This window comes from Cebus imitator, unplaced genomic scaffold (assembly GCF_001604975.1).
Source record: "Cebus imitator isolate Cc_AM_T3 unplaced genomic scaffold, Cebus_imitator-1.0 Scaffold18, whole genome shotgun sequence".
Taxonomy (NCBI): Eukaryota; Metazoa; Chordata; class Mammalia; order Primates; family Cebidae; genus Cebus; species Cebus imitator.
In genome coordinates, this window is record NW_016107333.1 from 5,718,189 (window position 1) to 5,742,222 (window position 24,034).

Genomic DNA, 24,034 nt, shown 5'->3' on the forward strand with positions numbered 1-24,034 from the left:
TTGTTGCCCAGGATGGAGTGCAATGACGTGATCTCGGCTCACTGCAACCTCCGCCTCCTGGGTTTAAGCGATTCTCCTGCCTCAGCCTCTCCAGTAGCCGAGATTACAAGCATGCGCCACCATGCCGGGCATATTTTTTGTATTTTAATAGAGACGGGGGTTTCTCCATGTTGGTCAGGCTGGTCTCGAACTCCCGACCTCAGGTGATCCGCCCACCTCGGCCTCCTAATGTGCTGGGATTACAGGCATGAGTCACCTTGTCCAACCAATGAATCTTTTTTTACAGATGAGGAAACCAATCACAAAGGGTTTGGTGTTTTGCCCAGGGTCAGGGGCAGTGAGGTTAGGGAGCAGGATTGAAACCTAGGCAGTTCAACTCCTGACATGCTGGACCTTCAACCCACCCTCTGTTGTCTCCTTGTGACCTCTGGAGGGCTCAGCATGAGTCCTCTTCAGCAGACCTTCAGGACTTCCAGCCCTATGCTGGGTCCTGAGGTGCGACAGTCCTGTAGGAGTTTCTGCCTGAAAGAGTCAGAATAAGGGGCTATCAGAACCAAGAACCTAGTGAAACCAGAGGACAAACTATGAGTTTGCCTTGCAGCATTTAGAAGAAGGGGAAGCCTGTGAGACCAGAGAAGCCAGGGCCAAGAAGCAACTGGAAAACTGGGTGGGCTATCACTGGGGAGCCCTAGGAGTATTACAGCTTCAAGTCAAAGGCCTATGATCAAGTTCTAGCAGCGTGAACCAGAGTTAGGAATATATCATGGGTCATAAACTCCAAATGCCTACCGAGGCCAGAAATGAAAATTATGAAAAAAAAAAAATCAGGCAGGGTGCAATGGCTCACGCCTGTAATCCCAACACTCTGGGGGGCTGAGGTGGGTGGATCATTTGAGGTCAGGAGTTCGAGACCAGCCTGGCCAACATGGTGAAACCCTGTCTCTACTAAAAATACAAAAACTAGCTGGGTATGGTGGTAGGTACTTGTAATCCCAGCTAGTCAGGAGGCTGGGGCAGGAGAATCACCTTGAGCCTGGGAGTGAGTTGAAATCGCACCACTGCACTGAAGCCTGGGCAGCAGAGTAAAACTCCCTCTCAAAAAAAAAAAAAAAAAAATCAAATGCCAGATCAGCAAACCTGTCCCATCTATGGGGGGCATCTGCCTCTGTTTCTGCTGACTGTGCTCTCAGACACCCACTGCCTCTACTCTTCTAGTTAGGCAAAGTTGGCTAAGTCAGTTGACATCAAGTCTCAGTTTCTTCATCTGTATAATGAGAAGGAAACGTTTGGCTTTATCTCACACATTTTTTGGGGACCAAACATTATTGTATGTAGAAAACATTTTGTGAAGTGTAACAAACTATAAACTGGAGGGGGAGGAAAATGTGACTGCTCATTTATTGTGCATCTGTTTCACAGTCTGCAGGAGCTCTGACAGCATGACTCAGAGTCAGGGCTAGTGTCCTCTGGTACAGATGAAGAGATAGCCTTCAATGAATATGATGACTTAACCAAAGTCACAAGCTTACCAGAGTTAGAATGTAGAACTCTCTGACCTCTAAGACCAGTCTCATACCATTTGGCAAAGTGTGGCTTGGGTCCCACCAATAAAGGGCAGGTAAGCCTTAGTCCGGGAAGGTTCTTGACTTGAAAGAATTCAAGGGTAAGTCAGTAGTTAGACAGTCGCTTGTATTGAAGTGACAGCATTCAGCAGCAGCAGACGTACTGCTCCTTGTGGAGTAGGGCTACCCAAAAGCAATGCGCCCAGAGTAGCAGCTCAAAGGCAGTTCTGCAGTCATATTTATACCTACTTTTATTTATATGCAAATTTGGAGGCAGATTATGCAGGTATTTCTAGGAAAAAGGGGGTAACTTCTTGGTCTTGGATCATTACCATGGAAAGGGCAGTAACTCTGAGTGTTGCCATAGCAAGGTAAACTGACATGAAACACTGGCGGATGTGTCTTAAGGAAAACTTCTTCTACCCCATCCCTGCTTTAGCTAGTCCTCAATTTGGTCCAGTATCTGAATCTCACCTCCAGACTTGAGTCCTGCCTCCTACCTCACTACTGGTCATACTAAGATGATTAAGTAGTGAGGTAGGAGGTAGAAACCAGATGAATATTTTTAAAAAATAATTTGTTATAGTTTTTATTTTCTTTTTCTTCTTTTTTTTTTTTTTTTTTTTGAGACAGAGTTTTGCTTTTATTGCCCAGGATGGAGTGCAGTGGCACAATCTCAGCTCACTGCAACCTCTGCCTCCAGGACTCAAGCGATTCTCCTGCCTTAGCCTCCCAAGTAGCTGGGACTACAGGCACATGCCACGATGCCCAGCCAATTTTTCTGTATTTTTAGTAGAGATGGGGTTTCATCATGTTAGCCAGGATGGTCTTGATCTCCTGACCACATAATCTGCCTGCCTCAGTCTCCCAAAGTGCTGGGATTACAGGCGTGATCCACCGCGCCTGGCCTATTTTCAATTATAGAGGCAGCTTACTCATACTACAGAAAGTCCTACATTTCACACAGGCAGGGTAGACTGAATAATGGCCACCCAAATGTATCAAGTCCTAATCTCTGGAACCTGTAAATGTTACTTCAGAAAAGAATTTTTGCAGATGTGATTAAGAATGTTGAGATGAGGATATCATTGAGGATTAGCCAAGTGGGCCGTAAATACTATCACACATATCCTTATAAGAGAGAGGGAAAGGAAGATTAGGCTGACACACACGAAAGCAGCAGCAATGTGACTATGAAGGCAGAGATGTGGCCACAAGCCAAGGATTGTTGGCAGCCACCAGAAGTTGGAAGAGGCAGGCGGATTCTTCCCCAGAGCATCTGGAGGGAATACAGCCCTGCCAACAAAGAGGCTTCAGCCCAGTGAAACTCATGTTGAATTTATGGCCTCTAGAACTCTGAGAGAATAAATTTCTGTTGTTTTAAGCTACCAGGCTTGTAGTAATTTGCTGTGGTACCCATAGGAAACAAATAAACGGATCTACATGACTTCAAAATTCATGCCTCATTTTTTCTCTTTTTATTATTTATTTATTTTAAGACAGAATCTTACTCTGTTACCCAGGCTAGAGTGCAGTAGCGCAGTTTCAGCTCACTACAACCTCTGCCTCCTAGGTTCAGGCGATTCTTGTGCCTCAGCCTTTCAAGTAGCTGGGATTACAGGCACATGCCACTATGCCTGGCTAATTTTTGTATTTTTAGTAGAAACAGGGTTTAACTGTGTTGGCCAGGCTGTTCTCAAACTCCCGACCTCAGGTGATTCACCCACCGCAGCTTCCCAGAGTACTGGGATTACAGACGTGTGCCATGACGCCCAGGCTTCTGTCTTTTTTAAATAAACTTATTATTTTAAAATAATTTTACATTTACAGAAAATAAATGTAAGTCTTTGATTTCGAGTACAGAAATTTCCCATTGTGTTAGGGCTCACCAGAGAAACAGAACCAATAGGGGTGTGTGTGTGTGTGTGTGTGTGTGTGTGTGCATGCATAAAAGAGATATAGAAGATTGGCTTACCTAATTATGAAGGCTGGCAAGCCTGAATCCCACCATGTGGTCCTGCAGGCTGATGACCCAGGAGAGCCAATGGTGCAGTTAGAAGGCAGCCTGCTGGAGAATTCCATCTTGCTCAGGGAGGCCAATCATTCTGTTTTATTCAGGCCTTCAACTGATCAAATGGCCTACCCACATCACGGAGGTGGCTTTACGGAAAGTTTAACCATTTAAATGCTAATCTCATCCAAAACCACCCTCCATGTTGACATATGAACTTGACCATCCTACTCAAAAGCACAGAGAGTTCCTGTATATCCCTAACCTTCCTTCCCCTATTATTAACACCTTACATTACTATGACACTTGTCACAACGAAGAAATCAACACTGCTACATTCCTATGAACTAAATTCCACCTGTTTTCTGCTCCAGAGTCCCTTCCAGGACACTACGCTACATTTAGTCATCACGTCCCCTTAGTTTCCTCTGGCCTGTAGCAATTACTTAGGCGTTTCTTATTTTTTTGTTTTGTTTTGAGATGCAGTCTTGCTGTCACCAGACTGGAGTGCAGTGCCACAATCTCTGCTCACTGCAACCTCCACCTCCCAGGTTCAAGCAATTCTACTGCCTCAGCCTCCCGAGTAGCTGAGACTACAGGCATGCACCACCACACCAGGCTAATTTTTGTATTTTAAGTAGAGATGGGGTTTCACGATGTTGGCCAGGATGGTCTGGATCTTTTGACCTCGTGATCTGCCTGCCTCGGCCTCCCAAACTGCTGGGATTATAGGCATAAGCCACCTAACCCGGCCTGTTTCTTGGTTTTTAAGACCTTGACAGCTTTAAGGAGTATTAGACGGGTATTTTATTTTTTTGAGACAGTATTCCTCTGTCACCTAGGCTGGAGTGCAGTGATTCAATCTCAACTCACTGCAACCTCCACCTCCCGGGTTCAAGCAATTCTCCTGCCTTAGCCTCCTGAGTCCCTCCTGGGGGACTACAGGTACCTGCCACCACACCTGGATAATTTTTGTATTTTTAGTAGAGATGGAGGTTTCACTATGTTGGCCAGACTGGTCTCAAACTCCTGACCTCGTGGTCTGCCTACTTTGGCCTCCCAAAGTGCTGGGATTACAGGCATGAGCCATTTTGCCCATCCTGGACAGGTATTTTATAGAGTGCCCCTCAATTTGGGTTCATCTGATGTTTTTCTCATGGTTAGACTGGGGTTATGAGCTTGGGGAAAAGATTCAGAGAGGTAAAGTGCTCATGAAATCATATCAGGGTACATGTTATCGACATGACTTGATTAACTAGCCAAGGTAGTGTCTGTCCAGTTTCTCCCCTATGACGTTGCTTGTTTTTCCTCCCTTTCCACTCTTGGGAAGCAAGTCACTAAGCGCAGCCCACACTCAATGGGAGAGTTAAGCTCCACATCCTGAAAGGGGTGTATCTACCTACATTATCTAGAATTCTTTTTTTTTTTTTTTGAGATAGAGTCTGGTTCTATTGCCCAGGCTGGAGTGCGGTGGCATGATCTTGGCTCACTGCAACCTCCAACTTCCAGGTTCAAGTGATTCTCCTGCCTCAGCCTCCTGAGTAACTGGGATTACAGGTGCCTGCTACCATACCTGGCTAATTTTTGTATTTTTAGTACAGATGGGGTTTTACCATGTTGGTCAGGCTGGTCTCAAACTCCTGACCTTGTGATCTGCCTGCCTTGGCCTCCCAAAGTGCTGGGATTACAGGCGTGAGCTACCGTGCCCGACCTTAGATTTCTTCTCTAAGGATCATTTGCCTCTTCTCCCCCATTTATTTATTTAATCATTTATAACAGTATGGACTTATGGATATTTGGTTTATACTTTGAGCTTTATCCCCATACTATGTTACTTATTTTGTTGCACAAATTATTCCAGTTTTGGCCACTGGAAGCTCTTTAGGCTGTCATCTGTGTCCCTTTGACACTAATTGCTTTGCCAAGTGTGGTTTGGGTTCCACTGATTGCACTGAGATGATTTCAAGTGCAACCCAAAAGAACATTTTTTAAAAAGAGTTATATATTTACTTTAACATATGTTAGGAAAACATATAACTAACATGTCAACTTGATTTCACAAATACTGATGAGGACAAGGTTAATGTAGCTACAGTTGTGCTAAATTAGTTAATTCATAGAGAGATATTAAGTAGATACTGGCACTGGTGTGCTATGGTCTGAATATTTGTGACCCCTTACCTCCAAATTCCTATGTTGAAATCCTAACCCACACAGTGATGGTATTAAGAGGTGGGGCCCTTGGGAGGTGATGAGATGGTGGAGGAAGAGCCTTCATGAATTGGATCAATGTTATAAAAGAGGCTGGGCTGGGCAAGGTGGCTCACACCTGTAATCCCAGCACTGTGGGAGGCCAAGGCAGGCAGATCACTTGAGGTCAGGAGTTCGGGACCAGCCTGGCCAATATGGTGAAACCCTGTCTCTACTAAAAATACAAAAATTAGCCGAGCGTGGTGGCAAGTGCCCGTAATCCCAGCTACTCTGGAGGCTGAGGCAAGAGAATCACTTAAACCCGGGAGGCAGAGGTTGCACTGAGCTGACATCGCACCACTGCACTCCAGCCTGGGTGACAGAGCAAGACTCTGTCTCAAAGCAAAAAAAAAAAAAAGAGGCCCCTTTTACCATGTGAGGCACAGCAAGAAGACACCATCTATGAACCAAAAATTGGGCCTTCACCAGACACAGAATCTTCCAGTTACTTGATCTTAGACTTCCCAGCCTCCATAATATAAGAAATAAATTTCTGTTGTTTATAAGCCACTCAGTTTATGGTATTTTGTTATAGCCTGTCTATATGGACTGAGACACTGTGGTAGCTATAGATGTGGAGGAAGCTGTTAAACTGATTTAGAAACAATTCAAGTTTGAGAAACTCTGTAGTAGGGCAAAACTGAGTCCAAGTTCAAGCAATGATAATAATGATGACCCTAAGCAGACTGTATGGGACACTCCCCAATATCACCTGTTTCCCAGAGCCCTGATGACAATCAGATCTGCTTCAGTGCAGACAAGTGCTGATATCAATAATGGCGGGACTGTATGCCGAGGCCCTGGGAGGGTACAGATGTTGCTCTGTCTTTGTTTCCCACGCCAGCTGTGCTGTGGCTTGCAGCTCAACACCCTTCCTGCTAATGAGCCTGGAGCCTTTGGCCTAATGAACACCATGCTGTGTCATAGGCCTGACGTGTGATGTTTCCTAAGGAGGAGTGTTAGGAAGCCTTGTTTTTTCTTTTTGTCTGGGTTTTTTTTTTTTTTTTTTTTTTTTTTTTTTTTTTTTTTTTTTTTTTTTTTTTTTTTTTTTTTTTTTACTTTTGTTACCCTGTTTCATTCTTAATCTAAGACAGACAGAATACATGGTGGATTCAGCAATCAGACTGGGTGCACCCCTGGTTCAAGCTCTCGTCTGGGGTGTCTGGGCTCACACCCCAATCCTTGCTGAGGATGCTTAGAATTGGACTTTCTTCTCTTTTTCTTTTTCTTTTTTAACATTATTTTATTATTTATTTATTATTTGAGACGGATTTCACTCTGTCACCCAGGCTGGAGTGCAGTGGTGCAATTTCAGCTCACTGCGACCTACGCCTCTCAGGTTCAAGTAATTCTCCTGCCTCAGCCTCCCAAGTAGCTGGGATTACAGACACCACCACCCCAGCTAATTTTATATTTTTAATAGAGACAGGGTTTCTCCATGTTGGTCAGGATGGTCTCAAACTCCCGACCTTAGGTGATCCATCTGCCTCAGCCTCCCAAAGTGCTTGGATTACAGGCGTGAGTCATTGAGCCTGGCTTAATTTTTGTATTTTTAGTAGAGACAGGGTTTCACCATGTTGGCCAGGCTGGTCTTGAACTCCTGACCTCAGGTGATCCACCTGCCTTGGTCTCCCAAAATGCTGGGATTACAGGCGTGAGGCACTGCGCCCAGCCATTTTTATTATTACTGTTTATTTTAATTTTTTTAAAATTTCTTTTGAGACAGAGTCTCCCTCTGTTGCCCAGGCTGGAGTGCAGTGGCATGATCTTGGCTCTCTGCAAATTCCACTTCCCAGGTTCACGCGATTTTCCTGTCTCAGCCTCCCGAATAGCTGTGACTACAGGCACACACCATCACACTGGCTTATTTTTGTTTTTGCTTTTGTTTTTGAGACAGAGTCTCGCTCAGGGCCCAGGCTGGAGTACAGTGGTGTAATCTTGGCTTATTGCAACCTCCGCTTCCCAGGTTCAAGCGATTCTCCTTCCTCAGCCTCACGAATAGCTGGGATTACAGGCACCCACCACTATGCCTGGCTAATTTTTGTATTTTTAGTAGAGACAGGGTTTCACCATGTTGGCTGAAACCAACAGTACAAGACTGTTGGTTGTACTGTTGACCCTAGGTGATCTGCCTGCCTCGACCTCTCAAAATGCTAGGATTACAGGGGTAAGCCACTGCGCCTGGCTTCATTTTTGTATTTTTAGTATAGATGAGGTTTCACCATGTTTTTCAGGCTGGTCTTGAACTCCTGGCCTCAAGCAATCTGCCTGCCTCAGCCTCCCAAAGTGCTGGGATTACAGGTATGAGCCACTGCACCTGGTCATTTAACTTTTTCGACTCTGCCCAAGCCTGAGTCCTGACCCAGGCCCTGAATCTGTCTCCTGATTGAGCAGTGACACACCGGAATCTGTGGTCTAATCCAAAAGAAAGCCCTTGAGGAAAGAAATCCCTTAGTTTCCCTGCTTCTAGTCTGAGCTGTTGGTGGTTTCAGGCTCATATCAGTGCTCAGACCTCTAAATCCTCTATAGTGCCTTCCCAGGGAGTTTGGGAGTCAGATGACTTGGATTAAAATCCTAGTTTTTTTCTGAGAATTAGACAAGTTAAATACCTTCTCCTCTGTAAAAGGAGGAGAGTAGTAGTACCTATTTCACAGGATTTTTGTGCAGGTTAAATGAGACAATGTATGTACAGTGCTTAGCACAGTGCCTGGCCCATAGTATGTGCTCAATTAATTCATTAATTTCTTTCAAATTATTAATGCCTACTGATAGCAGGCACTGTTTTGAGTGCCAGGGACATAGGGGAAACCAGAACAGAAAATAAACTAATGAATAGGCAGGGCATGGTGGCTCATGCTTGGAATCCCAGCACTTTGGGAGGCTGAGGCAAGAGGATTGCTTAGAGCCAGCCTGGGCAACAAAGTGAGACTCTGTCTCTACAAAACAAACAAACTTTTTAAAAAATTAGTCAGGCACAGTGATACACTCCTGTAGTCCCAGGTACTCCAGAGGCTGAGGGAGGATCACTTGAGCCCAGGAATTCAAGGCTGTAGTGAGTTACTACCGTACCACTGCACTCCAGCCTGGGCGAGAGAGTAAAATTATGTCTCAAAATTAATTAAATTAAAAATAGATAAAGCAGGCCAAACATGGTGGCTCACACTTGTAATCACCACACTTTGGGGGGCCCAAGGCAGGAGGATCACTTGAGGTCAGGGGTTCAAGACCAGCCCGGCCAACATGGCAAAATCTTATCTCTACTAAAAATACAAAAAGTAGCCAGGCATGGTGGTGCATGCCTGTAATCCCAGCTACTAGGGAGGCTGAGGCAGGAGAATTGCTTGAACCTGGGAGGCAGAGCTTGCAGTGAGCTGAGATTATGCCACTGCACTCCAGTCTAGGTGACAGAGTGGGACTCCATCTCAAAATAAATAAAGCGAAGCATAGAAAGCCAACTCCTCAGGACAGTGCCTTGTATATAAGAAATAAGCAGAAATGTTCATTACTATTTATAAACTAATGAGATTTTTGATGAATGAAGGAAGGAAATAAGTAGGGCAATGTGATGTTAAGTGGAAGAGATCTCCTGGAGAAAGGGAGATCAGGAAAGGCTGTCTAAAGAAATAGATTGGAGCTAAGACCTATAAGATGAGAAGAAACTTAGTTTTGCCAAGAGCCAGTGAAGCCCCTTCCAGGTAGATGGCAAGTGGAAAGGCCCTGAGGCAGAGAAGAGCTCAGAGAGTGGAAGGAACAGCAAGGAGACTAGTGTGGCTGGGATGTAATGAGAGGGAGAGAGTAGCTCAAGATGGGGCATGGGCCTAGCGCAGTGGCTCACGTCTATAATCCCAGCACTTTGGTGTGGTTCAAGATGGCCAGGGGAGATCTATGTTAATTCTAGCTAAGTAATTATAAGCTTGCTTGGCTCAGAGTACACTGAAGTTTATACACCAAACTAAACTATATTATTGGTGCTGTTAATTAAAAATCAAGCAGCAATGGGAGGTCTAAGGTAAACAGCATCAGAGAGCGCAGTAACACTGGGGAGCACCTCGGGGTGGTTGCAGAGTAGGCAACACTGCTCTGGATCAATGAGATTATGCACATAATAAAAGTGTTTGGAGCCCAGAGCTCAGGGCCAACATGGTCCTCAAGCTTGCATTAGTCCCCTGGATCCATGCTGTAACTTCTACTCTTGTGTCTCTGTCTTTATTTCCTTTTCTCAATCCCTTGTCACCACCGGGACTAAGGGTACCCACATACAGGGTTGGGGTTGGTACCCGACACTTTGGGAGGCCAAGGCAGGCAGATCACCTGAGGTCAGGAGTTCAAGACCAGCCTGGCCAACATGGCAAAACTCCGTCTCTACTAAAAGTACAAAAATTAGCCGGGTATGGTGGCGGGTGCCTGTAATCCCAGCTACTCAGGAGGCTGAGGCAGGAGAATGCCTTGAACCCAGGAGGCAGAGGTTGCAGTGAGCTGAGATCATGCCATTGCACTGCAGCTTGGGGGACAAGAGTGAGACTTCGTCAAATAAATAAATAAATAAATAAATAGATAAATAAAAACGGGGCATGAAGCTGGGGGCAGTGGCTCATGCCTGAAGTCCTAGCACTTTGGGAGGCCAGGGCAGGCCGAGGCGTGTCAGGGCAGGTGGGGGCAGGTGGATGGCTTGAACCCAGTTCAAGACCAGCCTGAGCAACACTGCAAAACCCCATCTCTATAAAAATACAAAACTTAGCTGGGCATGGTGGCGTGTGTCTGCAGTCCCAACTACTTGGGAGGCTGAGGCAGGAGGATCACCTGAGCCCAGGGAGGTAGAGGCTGTTGTGAGCCACGATCACGCCACTGTGCTGCAGCCAGGATGACTCTGCAGTGAGACCCTGTCTCAAACAAAAACAAAAACAAAAAAACAAAGACGAGGCACAAGGGACACAAAGGGCAGGTCATGGAGGGTAGTAGTCATGGAAAGGAGTTTAATTTTCTTCTAAGTGTGATGAAAAGCCATAGGAGGCTTAAACAGGAGAGTTACAAGATCTGACTTTTGATTAAAAGTTCATTCTGGCTTCTGTAGGGAAAATGGATTAGAAAGGGGGAGCAGTAGAAACCAGAACAACAACAATTAAGGGGCTATGAGAGTCATCCAAATGAAAGACGTTGCTAGTTTGGACTTGGATACAGATCAGCGCTGTCAACAGGACTTCCTGGGATGGTGGGAATGTTCTCCACCTGTGCTCATATGGTGGCCACTGGCTCCTAGCTCCCTGTGGCTCTTGAGCACTTGGAATGAGGGCAGTGTGGCTGAAGAATTGAATGTTTAATTTTACATCATTCTAATGAATTACAATTTAAATAGCCACATATAGATAGTGGCTACTGTAATGGGGGGTACAGGGAATTGGCTGTATTTGAAATATATTTAGGAGGCAGATAAGAATTGGGATGGTTGGGGTATGGGGAATGAGAGAATGGAGAATCAAGGAAGATCAAGGATTACTTGGTGTATTAGTCCATTTTCACGCCACTGATAAAGACATACCCAAGACTGGGAAGAAAAAGAGGTTTAATAGCACTTACAGTTCCACATGGCTGGGGAGGCCTCAGAATCATGGCAGGAGGCAAAAGGCACTTCTTATATGGCAGCAGCGAGAGAGAATGAGGAGGATGGTAAAGTGGAAACCCCTGATAAAACCATCAGCTCTCGTTAGACTTATTCACTACCATGAGAACAGTATGGGGGAACCGCCAGCATGATTCAAAGTATCTCCAATCAGGTCCTTCCCACAACATGTCAGAATTATGGGAGTGCAATTCAAGATGAGATTTGGGTGGGGACACAGAGCCAAACCATATCACTTGGGAAACTGGTGGAGGATACTGCCATTTACCAAAGGGGAAAAGCAGGCTCTGGGGCGATATCAAGAGTTTTGTTTTGCACAAAAGGAGTTTCAGATACTGTTGGAACATTCAAGTAGAGCTATCAAATAGAAAGCAGGATGTATACGTTTGTCATCATCCTCATCTTTAGGTTCCAGGAATACCTACGTTTGGCTGCTTAGGCGATGGGAAGCCCAGAAAGACCAGGAGCCTCTCCTACCCCTTAACTTGGCTAATGTGTCAACCACCCACCTACCCACTAGCCCTAGTGTCTGAAACATGTATGACGCATGGCTCCTCCTTCCCCTCCTCCCTCTTCTCTCAGGTATTAAGCCCCCTGGCTTCTTCCCTTAAAATGCTGGAAACACTCACTTCACCAGTTTTCCATTCATGTAGCAGCGCTCCTGGCTCAGGCCCTTGTCGTCTCATTGTGGACTAGAGCCCCTGAACTTCTCACCACCTCTCCTATCCACCTTCCACCAGAGAGGTCTTTCTGACTGCAGGTTTCCTCCTGGGAATCACGTCTGGGTCTGCATCAAGCAGAGTCCCAACCCTTTGATCTTCTTTACATTTCCAGAATTGTATCCAAAGGAACTCAAGGCAGGGTGTGGTGGCTTACGCCTGTAATCCCAGCACTTTGGGAGGCCAAGGGGAGGCAGATCACCTGAGGTCAGGAGGTCAAGACCAGACTGGACAACATAGTGAAACCCCTTTCATACTAAAAACACAACAATTGGCTGGCTATGGTAGTGAACGCCTGTAGTTCCAGCTACTCAGGAGGCTGAAGCAGAAGAATCATTTGAACCCAGAAGTTGGAGGTTGCAGTGAGCCAAGATGGCACCACTGCACTCCAGCCTGGGTGACAGAGGGAGACCCTGTCTCAAAAAATAAAAATAAATAAAAAATAAAAATACAAACAAAGGAACTTAGAAATCTACCCAAAACTTGCAAATTCACAAGAATGTTCATCACAGCATTAATTCTAAAAGCTGGAAGTGTAATTTCCAACCTTATCTTAATTGACATATCAGCAGCATTTGACAGTTAATAAATTCCCCTTGAAACACTTCCTTCACCTCCTTCCAGGAGACCACACTCTCCCGGTTGTTCTCCTACCACTCTGGTCACTTCTCAGTCTCCTTTGCTGCTTCCTTCTTATCCCCTGACCTGTAAACGTTACCCAGGGCTCAGGCCTCAGGCCTTGTCCCTCTCTTGGTTCTCTCATGCAGCCTCAAGGTTTTAAAGTCATCTATATGCTGATGATTCACAAAGGTTCATCTCCAGTTCAGACCTGCCCCTGAATGCCAGACTCATAAATCCAACGGTCTGTTTGACATTTCCATTTGAATGTCAAACAGGCATCTCAAACTTAACACATCTAAAAGTCAGCTCCTGGTGTTCTCCCCAAAGTTTGCTCCTCCCTTGGTTTCTTCCATCTCAGTTAGGGCAGCTGCCTTTTCATTTGCTCAAGCCAAAAACTGTGGAGTCATCTTTGAGTTCTCGCATTCATACTTCACATCTGGTCCATCAGCAAATCCTGTAGGCTTGACCTTATGTCAACCCCTGAATTCAACCACTTTTTGCTCCCTTTGCTGTCATCGTCCTGGTATAAGCCCCTATCATACCTCACCTGCTTGACTCCAAGAGTCAATTATCAGGTCTCCCTACTTCTGCCCCGCACTTCAGCTCTCCTCCGCACTGCAGTTCAACGCCCTCTCACGGTCCCATTCTCTCCCCTCTTCCCCAGCCTCTTTGCTGTTCCTGGAACAGGCCCCGCCCACATGCTTTGGCTTTGTGGCCTGTGCATAACTGTTCCTCTACTGACACCTCCAAGCATGGCTCATCCCCTCGCCTTCTTCGGGTCTCCAGAGTCACCCGGCCATGCTGTAAAGCATTCCACACCCACGCTTCATATTCCTCTTTCTTGCTTTTCTTGCTTTTTATTTTTCCAAAGCACTTTTGCTATTTGCCTTTTTATGCATTTTAAGGATTCTGTTTATTGTTGTTTCTCTTACTAGAATATAAATTTCAAGAGAGCAGAAATTTTCCTCTTTTTTTTTTTTCTTTACTGCTGCACTCCCCTGTGCTTAAGGGCACATAGTAGGTGCTCAGTAAATAAGTGGTAAATGAGTGAATAAATGAAAGATTGGAGTCTTCTTATGCGGCAGTGGAGGAGGAGGGAAATCGAGAAGTACAAAGTAGGTGTGTTCAGAGAATTCTGAGGCCAGTAGCAATTACCGTTGCAAAGAGCAAGTCAGCAGGGCATCCAAACCCCATGTGACCACACCCCATTCCCTACCCCCACCCCAACCCCGGAACATTGCAGTCCCGGAACTGTCGCTCGCGGGCCACCCCCCCGACCCGCGCTAGAGCACTTCCGGTGCCGCGCCTCTCAAGTTCGCGCAGAGAACTGCCAAGTCAGTTCCGGTCCGGCAGAGAACGCAGAGAGACGCAGAGCGCCGCGAGCTCCCCCTGGGCCCTCCAGGCCCTCCGGCCCCGGGCTGGCGGGTGAGCTGGGGGGCCCCGGGACAGGCTGTGCCCTCTGCCCTTCAGACACCGGAGGCCTCCGCTGTGGCTGCCCACTGGCCTGGCCAGGGTCAGGCCTTGAAGCCGTGGTGAACCTCTCTACCCCACCCCACTTCGGTGATTGATGGCGGCGGCGGCTTCTCCCAGCCAGTACCCCAGCCTGGACCCTGCTGGCCACTGGGTCTCCCGGCCCAAGTGTGCCAGGTCTCGACAGAGCCCCAGCTGAGCGGCCCGGATGCAACGCCTTTGGGTGGCGGCGGGAGGGGTGGACCAGGAAACATGGCGGCCACTCGAATGCTGCGCAGCGGAGACCGTTAGGTCATAGAGGGCCTGGGAAGGCGGCCTAAGGACGCAGGCAGGCTCGACTGCCTTTTTAGGCCACGGAGCCATGCAGATCCGGGTCCCCAGTGACCACTCCGTCCCCATTGGGCGAGACCTACCTAGTCCTGACGACAACGGACAAAGGCCTTAACAGGCCTGGGAGGTGAGCGAAGTTCCGAACGACGACGGGTGGAACGGTTAACGGTCATCGGGCTGTTAGTCTTCATTCTACCAGACCTTGCTGTCGGAAGAGAGAAACGGTAGAATGACAGGCGACGTTTGGCCCGTTGGAAATGCCCACCACCCTCTGGGAAGATTTACTGGCCGTTTATGGAAGGCCTGTGTATATAATATGAAAAAGCTGCTCTCAACTCCACCCCAACCTTTTAATAGAAAACATTTGTCACATCTAGCTCTTCTAGATGTAAAGAGGTTGCCGACGTATGATAAAGTAGAGTTAGAAAACCACACATCTTGTAAATTCTCATTTGTTTAAGAGAAATCATAGAAAATACATGTCTTCTGGAGATGACTTTTGGAAATGGAGTTGTTAGATGGCCTCTGGAAGTGATACATCCATGTTTGTTCAGTGGGTTAGATGACGTGGAGCTGGAAGACCTGAAAAGGAGGAGAAGGAGGCTCTATGCTAGACTGGTCATATTTAGAAGACATTTTCATATTCTAGCCATTGTTTTGTGTGCATTTTATTCTTCACTACTGTATATATAGTTGACAATGCTAAACTTTTTTGAAACGTCCGTTTTTAGATGTTCTGAAGTGCCTGATGTTAAAATTAGAGGACGTAAAATCGGATTTTGTAAATATCTTTTTGTTACAATTTGTAGGAAATGTTTTTTGCGGGGAATGGCCAAATCACCTGTTGAGTAATACTCAGTGTGTGTGCAGTGGTTCAGGGGAGGAGGGAGGAAGGGGAGGTGCAGAGAGTTCTATGCCACCCTGCTTACAGCAAGGCAAGATGAATTATTATCTCTGTGTATTTTGTTTTATTTACCTGTGCATATAGTGTACATAAAGGACAAATGAGTCCCAACTTTAACAACATCTGGTCTTTCTAGATGTTAAAGAGGTTGCCAGTGTATGACAGAAGTAGAGTTAGTAACTTGTACATTTTGTACATGTTTTGTACATTTTGTTTTACAAGTCTAGGAAAGATTGTCTTCTGAAAATTTGAGCATTCTTGCCCACTGGGTTGATGGAGATGGGAAGGGTTCTAGGCCAGAATGTTCACATTTGGAAGGCTCTTTCAAATTATAACTGTTATTACATGTTTGCAGTTTACTCAAGACTGCTGTGTCATAGTGGACAAATTAACTCCTTACTTGAAACATCTAGTGCCCGATGTATGTTAAATGTAGAGGTAGTAAAATACCACTTTGTAAATATCTTTTTACTAAAATTCATAGGAAATACTTTTGGAAATTGAATTGTGAAGCCACCTTTGTGAGCAGTATAGTACTGTCTATACTCGTTCAATGGTTTAGAGGAGGTGGGAGGGAAGAAATTGCAAACGGTAATATTCTAGTGTGTTCAACACTTGGACATTTCAGACACTTTTTCTGTAGGTTTTGTGCATTTTCTTTTGCTCTGTAAATATTCTAGTGTGTCACGCTTGGACATTTCAGACACTGTTTTTCTGTAGGTTTTGTGCATTTTCTTTTGCTCTGTATATAGTGTATATAATGGACAATGAGTCCTAATTTTTCAACATCTAGACTCTAGATGTTAAAGAGGTTGCCAGTGTATGACAAAATATTTAGTAAAATCAGTATATTTTGTACCCTTTGTGATAAAATTCATAGGAAAACTTGTCTTCGGTAAACGACTTTTGCATTGGAATTTGTTCAGTCATCTCTAAGCATTACACGTGCCTGTACTTGTCCACTGGATTGAAGGCAGAGAAGAAAGAGAGGAGGGGATGATTCAAGGCCAAAATGGTCATATTTAGAAGATACCTCAGATGATAACCATTGTTATGTGTGTGCAATTTTAGTTAACAGTGCTGTGTACATGGTGGACAAGTTATATGAAATATCTAGTCTTTCTAGATCTTTGGAAGTGCTTGGTGTATTTAAAAGTAGTAGTAGAATAACACTTTTTGTAAATAGCTTTTAAAAAGTGATGGGAAATGCTGTTGGGAAGTGGAATTGTGGAACCACCTGGCAGGTGGGAGAGAAGAAGTTACAAAACGTGTTTTGCCATTGTTTATTAGAAAATTTCAGCTTAATCCATTGCCTATATGTTACATGCATTTCATTTAACTTTGCTATACTGTATATATTATGTATACACTGGACAAATGAGTCCCAATTTTATAATATCTAGTCTCTAGATATTAAAGAGGTTGCCAATGTATGACAGAAGTAGAGTTAGTAAACTAACACATCCTGTACACTTTGTTAAAATTCATAGAAAGGCTGTCTTCTGAGAAAGACTTTCGGAAGTGAAGTAACATCAGCTCTAAGTGACACATGTGCCTGTATCCACCAGGTTGGTGGTGGTGAAGAGTTGGAAGAGTTCTAGACCAGAATGTTCCTATTTAGAAGACACTTTCATATATAACCATTGTTACATGTGTGTAGTTTATTCAACACTACTGTGTATATAGTGGACAAACTTAAGTCCTAATTTGAAACATCTAGTCTTTCTAGATGTTTAGAAGTGCACAAAGTATGTTAAAAGTAGAGGTAGTAAATAACAAACACATTTTGTAGCTGTCTTTTTGATAATATCATCTTTTGGAAATTGATCTATTCTCTGAGCAGTACATTATGATATCTGTGCAGGTTCAGGGAGAAGGAGGAGCATAAAGAACTTTCCACCAGTGTGTTCATGATGAGGCACATTGATCATTGTCCCTTATGTCTGCATTTTCATTAACTGTGCTGTGTATATAGTGTATATAAGCAGACATAAGAGTCCTAATTTACATCTAGTCAATGTTAAAGAGGTTGCCGTTGTATGACAGAAGTAGAGTTAGTAAATTCAATACATTGAGTATATCTTGTGTTAAAAATCATAGGGAAGACTTCTTAAAAACAGAAGTGAAATTGTTAAAATCCCCCCTAAGCTGTCCATGGAGTTGGTAGAGGTCAGAAAGGGAGGTAGGTTCTAGGCCAGAATGTTCCTATTTAGAGGACACTCAAATTACAGTCTGTGTTATGTATACATTTATTCAATGCTACCGTGTACATAATGGAAAACTTCAATTGGAAATATCTAGTCTTTCTAGGTGTTTAAAAGTGCACAACATAGGTTAAAAGTATAGCGTTAAAGTAACACCCCTCTAAGCATTTGTTTTCATTACTTCCTTAGGAGTGGTTGGTTGCATTTGGGAATGGAATTGTTAAAATTTGATGCTTAGGAGCCTATGCTGACTATTCATTGGTGATGGGTAGGGGAGGAAGAGATATGCAGGGAGAAGTGTTCTGTGCCCCTGAGATTAGTTCAGCTGGTCTAACCATTGTTCTCTGTGTGCATTTTACTTAATATTATGTATTAAAGGATAAACAAGTCAATGCTCAAGAGTATGTTAAAAATACATATAGTAAATCAGTCCCTTTATGAATGTCTTTTTGTTAGTTTTTAAGAAGGCCTGTCTTCTGGGAGTGACCTTTATTATTAGTCCACCTCTTGGAGCCAGACATCCTATACTTAGTCACTGGGGATGGTGGAAGAGGGAGAAGACAGGGTGAAGGGAAGGGCTCTTTACTAGTATCTCCATATCTAGAAGATGGTTTTAGATGATAACCACAGGTCTATGTAAGTGTTTTTAGTAAAGTGTCTGTGTTTATTGTGGACAAAGTTCATTATTTTGCAACATGTAAGCTTTATGAATGTCTGGGGTGACAACATAGAGTTAGTGAATTAGCCAATTTGTAAATACCTTTGTTGTAATTGATAGAAAAGATGCATCTTGGACATGGAATTGTAAACCACCTCTGAGCAGTATATGTCAGGACTTGTTCATTAGTTGGCAGCAGAGGGGCAGAAGGAACTCTAAAGGGAGAGATGTATGCAGATGTGTCCATATTTACATTTTGATGCTAGCCATTAATGTATGCGTCTCTTGTGGCTGTACTATAGGAATATATTAAATAATTCAATGGAAATATACCTTACTAATATTTTAATAGCATAGATCTGCTAATGAGCTCTCTTAGAAGCGTTATACTTAGTGTATTCTGTTGCTGTATGCTTCATTTTAAATTGAGCATTAAGGGAATGCAGGATTTAAATCGGAACTCTGCCAATGCTTTTATCTAGAGGCGTGTTGCCATTTTTGTCTTTATGAAATTTTTATCCCAAGAAAGACAGGATTACATTTTTTTTTTTTAACAGACTGAGTTGGTGTAGTGTATTTTTGGTTATCAAAATGCTCATATAGCTTTGGGATTTTGAATTGGTAAATATTCATGATGTGTGAAAAATCATGATACATACTATACAATCTCAGTCCCATAAAATTGGATGTTGTGCTTGTAGATGCACAGGACCTAGAAGAATGTGTGAAACTATAAACTGCTTGTGATTGTGACTTTGTTATTTGCTTCTCGTGTTTTTCAGTTTCCTCTTATGTACTTTTTAAAAGTAAAAGTTATTTTAAAAACATGTATTAAGCCCTCGTTGCTTGTAGAATAAAGTTAGTATACTCCACAGAAGCACAGTGTTCATGCTCCTTCATGCCTGAGGTATCTGGAATTTCACGCCTTTGACTCCTCTCTCCATTGCCTAGGTATTAGCCACTCCACCCAGGTGCTCTGCTGTTCAGGATAAGCTTGCACTTTGGTGGTTTGCTCAAGCCATTCCTTCTGCCTATAATGCCCTTTCCACAATTTTCACTTGGCAAAATCATTCTAAAGAGCCCAAATCAAATTCCAATATCGCCACAAAGTCTTACCGATAAGAACCTGACACTCCAGTGTAAAGAGCCAGAAACTTAATGTTAGAATATAACAGCTGTTTTGTTGTTTGTTTTTGAGATGGAGTCTCACTCTGTCTCTCAGTCTCACTCAGGCTAAGTGCAGAGGCACCATCTCCGTTCACTGCAGCCTCTGCCTAAAGTAGCTGGGATTACAGGCATGCGCCACCACACCTGGCTAATTTTTTGTATTTTTAGTAGAGACAGTGTTTCACCATGTTGGCTAGGCTAGTCTCGAACTCCTGACCTCAAATGATCTGCTTGCCTTGGCCTCCCAAAGTCTGGGATTACAGGTGTGAGCCACCGTGCCTGGCTGTTACAGCCATTCTCTTACTGCTCCTACTTGTTCCTCTTCTATATGGACGGAGCCCACTTGCATCATAATTGTTACCTGAAAGCCTACTTGGATTGAGCTAAGGTTTAAATAATTTCTGCGACCACAGGCTGCAATATAATGCCTGACACACAGCAGGTGCTTAGGAAATGTCTCTTGAATACAACAGATGAAAGCTCAGTCTTTCAGACTGCTGCTTGGTGTGACATCGCTGTTAAGGACACTGATGGAATAGTCAAGGATTTCCAAGTTGGCAATTTCTATCGTGGCTGACCAAACCAGAGGGTATCTGTTAGAGGCAGCACAAGCTATCCCCAAATCAGGCACAGGAAACATCTCTAATGGCATACAGAGAATATGACTACAAAGAGGTTCTTATTCTCATCTTTGATGTGATGCTGAGACACTGGCCTCCAGGTGGAAAGGTAGTGTCTCTATTTCCCTAGGTGCTGATGGTGTAACCTGGGTGGGTTGGGAACTTGAGGGCAGGTAGATGAGGCCTTTCCAGTTGCCTTCCCAATCCAGTATCAGGCCTGGACCCAATCTTCTCTCCTGTTGATGCTCCTCTACAAGACAGGTCTTAGCTGACCAAGGTGGGCTTCAGGGAAGCACATATCCCTTGAATCTCTGGCCTGGAGGGAACAAACCATGTGTCCCCCCAGGTCCATGTACTTCGACCAGTCATTTCAGGCTGGGATTGGTTTGTAAGCTCTAAATCCACCAGAGCTTGAGATAAAAAAGCTGAAGCAGGACCTCTATCTGTAATTTAAGGTAGATTCACCCATAAAAGTCCAGGAAGGTAAGGCTCATAAACAGCCAAGAGCTAAGGTCAGCTCTCAGGTAGTTCTGAACCCCCAGGGCAAAGATAACCCTCAGTGGCCACACGAGGAAAGTGAGGTCCAGAGAGGGTTCATTTACTTAGCATGTTGTCCTCAAGTTTCATCTATGTTGTAGCATGTGTCAATTTCCTTTTTAAGGTTAAACAGGATGTAAAGAAATTGGGACCCTTACGCTAGGAGCAGACCTCAAGCTATGTGTATTGCCAGGAAGAGAGCACTGGAGGCCAGGGGCCTCAGCTTGTGTCTAAGCTCTGTCACTGGCTAGGGACTGGCCAATTGACAACATCTAGGCCTCAGTTTCCTTAGTAAAATGAATGGTGTGTTCTGCCTCTTCAGATCAGATGCTGGCCCTTTCAAAAGCCATGAGTTTCATCAGGGATAAAGCCAGAGCCAGAAGCTTCTAAACACCATTCTCTACTAAAAGGAACCATGGACCTTGGAGAAGTGGCTAATTCCAGGGCTGCAGCAAAGAAAGTCCAAGACCATCTTGGAATATCTTGTTATGGCAGGAATCAAAGTGCTCCAAGAATGATGGGGACATATCAAAAGGACACAGAAACCAGCTTGAAGTGGCTTCCATTGGCCAAATCTGTCACAATTTGAGTATCAAAATGTAGAATGACTTGTAGGATGCAGATAACACATTGAATAAAACAGGAAGCCATGAGTCCAATTCTGATAGAAATAAAGAAATGGCCTGTATTCCCAGCCATCCTGGAGGCTTTGGTGGAAGGATCACTTGAATCCAGGAGGTCGAAACTGCAGTGAACCATGATCATGTCACTGTACTTCAACCTGGGCAACAGAGACTCTTTATTTTATTGTTTTTTTTTTTTTTTTTTTTTTTGGAGACAGAGTCTTGTTCTGTCGCCAGGCGGGAACACAGTGTCACAATCTCGGCTCACTGCAACCTCCACCTGCCGGGTTTCACTGCAACCTCCGCCTGCCGGGTTCAAGCAATTCTCCTGCCTCAGCCTCCCGAGTAGCTGGGACTACAGGTGCGTAGCACCACACCCAGCTGATTTTTGTATTTTTTTTTAGTAGAGATGGGGTTTCACCATGTTGGCCAGGATGGTCTCGATCTCTTGACCTCGTGATCCGCCCACCTCAGCCTCCCAAAGTGCTGGAATTACAGCCACCACACCCGGCCAACAGAGACCCTTTCTACAAAACAAAAATCAGTCTGGGCACAGTGGCTCAGACCTCTAATCCCAATACTTTGGGAGGCCGAGGCAGGAGAATCACTTGAGGTCAGGAGTTCATGACTAGCCTGGCCAACATGGTGAAACCCAATCTCTACCAAAAAATACAAAAATTAGCTGGGTGTAGTGGTGGGCACCTGTAATCTCAGCTTACTAGGGAGGCTGAGGCATGAGAATTGCTTGAATCCAGGAGGTGGAGGTTGCAGAGGGCTGAGATCCCACCACTGCACTCCAGCCTGGGCAACAGAGGGAGAACCTGTCCCAAATGAAAAGAAAAAGAAAACAAAAGAAAGGAAAAAGGAAAACAAAAATCAAGAAATCAAAAAGTAAGTGTTGGCAAGAACGTGAAGAAATTGGGACCCGTATGCACTATTACTGGAATTGTAAAATGATGCAACTGCAGTGAAAAACAGTATGACAGTTCCTAAAAAAAATTAAAAATGGAACTACCATATGATCCAGCAATGCCACTTTTGAGTCATCCCTTGGTATACATGGGGGATTGGCTCCAGGACCCTCAGCATACCCAAATTGGTACATACTCAAGTCCCGCTGCAGAACCTGTATATATGAAAAGTTGACCTTCCCTCTCTGCGGTTTGGCATCCCATCACTGCATCTGATTGAAAAAGAGACCCATATAAGTGGGCCCACATTGTTCAAACTCATGTTGTTCAAGGGTCAGCTGTGTATCCAAAAGGAAAGCAGGGTCCAACAGAGATACAGCACACAAGTTGCTTAACCCTTGGAACTTTTTTTTGTTTGTTTTGTTTTGAGACAGTCTCACACTGCCACCCGGGCTGGGGCGCAATAGCACAATCTCGGCTCATTGCAATCTCCACCTCCCAGGTTCAATTGATTCTCCTGTCTCAGCCTCCTGAGTAGCTGGGGTTACAGGCACCCACCATCATGCCTGGCTAACTTTCATTTTTTAGTAGAGATGGGGTTTCACCATGTTGAGCCATCAGAGAGCTCAAAGCCAGTTGTTTTGTTTTGTTTTGTTGTTTTTTTCTTTTCTTTTTTTTTTTTTGAGACGGAGTTTCACTCTTGTTACCCAGGCTAGAGTGCAATGGCACAATCTCTGCTCACCGCAACCACCGCCTCCTGGGTTCAGGCAATTCTCCTGCCTCAACCTCCGAGTAGCTGGGATTACAGGCACGCGCCACCATGCCCAGCTAATGTTTTGTATTTTTAGTAGAGACGGGGTTTCACCATGTTGACCAGGGTGGTCTCGATCTCTTGACCTCGTGATCCACCCGCCTCGGCCTCCCAAAGTGCTGGGATTACAGGCTTGAGCCACCGCGCCCAGCTTGTTTTGTTTTTTTAACAGGCTTTATTTTCTATAGCAGTTTTAGGTTCACAGCAAAACTGAGTGGAAAGTACAGGGATTTCTCATATGCCCCCTGTTCCCAACACATGCACAGCCCCCTGATTATCAATGTGCCCAACCAGAATGATACATTTGTTACAATTGAGGAACCAATCCTGATGCATTCTTATCACCCAAGGTCAGAGTTCACATCAGTGCTCACCCTGGGCAGTTCACATTCTATGGATCTGGACAAATATATGCTGACATAGGTCCACCATTATAGTATTATAGGGTGTAGTTCACTGCTGTAAAAATCATCTATGCTATATCCATTCATCCCTTCTTCTCCTCAACTCTTGGCAACAACCGATCTTGAAAAAATCTCCATAATTTTTGTCTTTCCATAGTGTCATATAACTGGACATACATAGAGTTTGTAGCCTTTTCAAATCGGCTTCTTTCACTTAGTAATGTAAGGCCGGTTGCCTCAGCAGGAGCTTGGACACACCCATCCCTCTCCACGCCTGAAAATTACATCACCAGAATCTGCACTCAGCATCTAGCTTCGCCACGCCCACCTCTGCACTCAACACTAAACTCTGCACTCGGGCACCTAGCCCGTTGGAAATCCACTCTGCACTCAGCACCAGAATCTGCACTCGGCACCTAGCCAGCCGTTGGAAAACCCTGCCAAAATTTAAAAGAAGCCCAGCCAAAACCTGCCCAATAGCGCATTGCCCCATCCAGCCCGCGCACCAGAAATCCTGCTTACCTACCTATAGCAGCTTGCTATGTCCACATCCTGTTTCTCCACAGCCAATCAGAGCGCCTTCCCTCCCTATATAACTCCACGCCTGAGAGGAGT

The 24,034-nt window shown here is 44.7% G+C and overlaps 2 long non-coding RNA genes across 2 annotated transcripts in view; one reads left to right on the forward strand and one right to left on the reverse strand.

Moving 5' to 3' along the window:
• The window catches only part of LOC108292207, a 42,789-nt gene extending 28,809 nt beyond the window's left edge, over positions 1-13,980 (reverse strand). The window contains exons 1-2 of the long non-coding RNA XR_001820195.2: positions 13,328-13,980; positions 12,070-12,227 (exon numbers count right to left, since the gene is read on the reverse strand). This is a non-coding gene — a long non-coding RNA (uncharacterized LOC108292207). The remainder of the gene's footprint in view (positions 1-12,069; positions 12,228-13,327) is intronic.
• A 94-nt stretch (positions 13,981-14,074) lies between these two features.
• On the forward strand, positions 14,075-19,223 carry LOC119468710. The gene is made up of 2 exons (XR_005197463.1): positions 14,075-16,127; positions 16,205-19,223. It is a non-coding gene; the product is annotated as an uncharacterized LOC119468710 (long non-coding RNA).
• Positions 19,224-24,034: the final 4,811 nt, after the last annotated feature.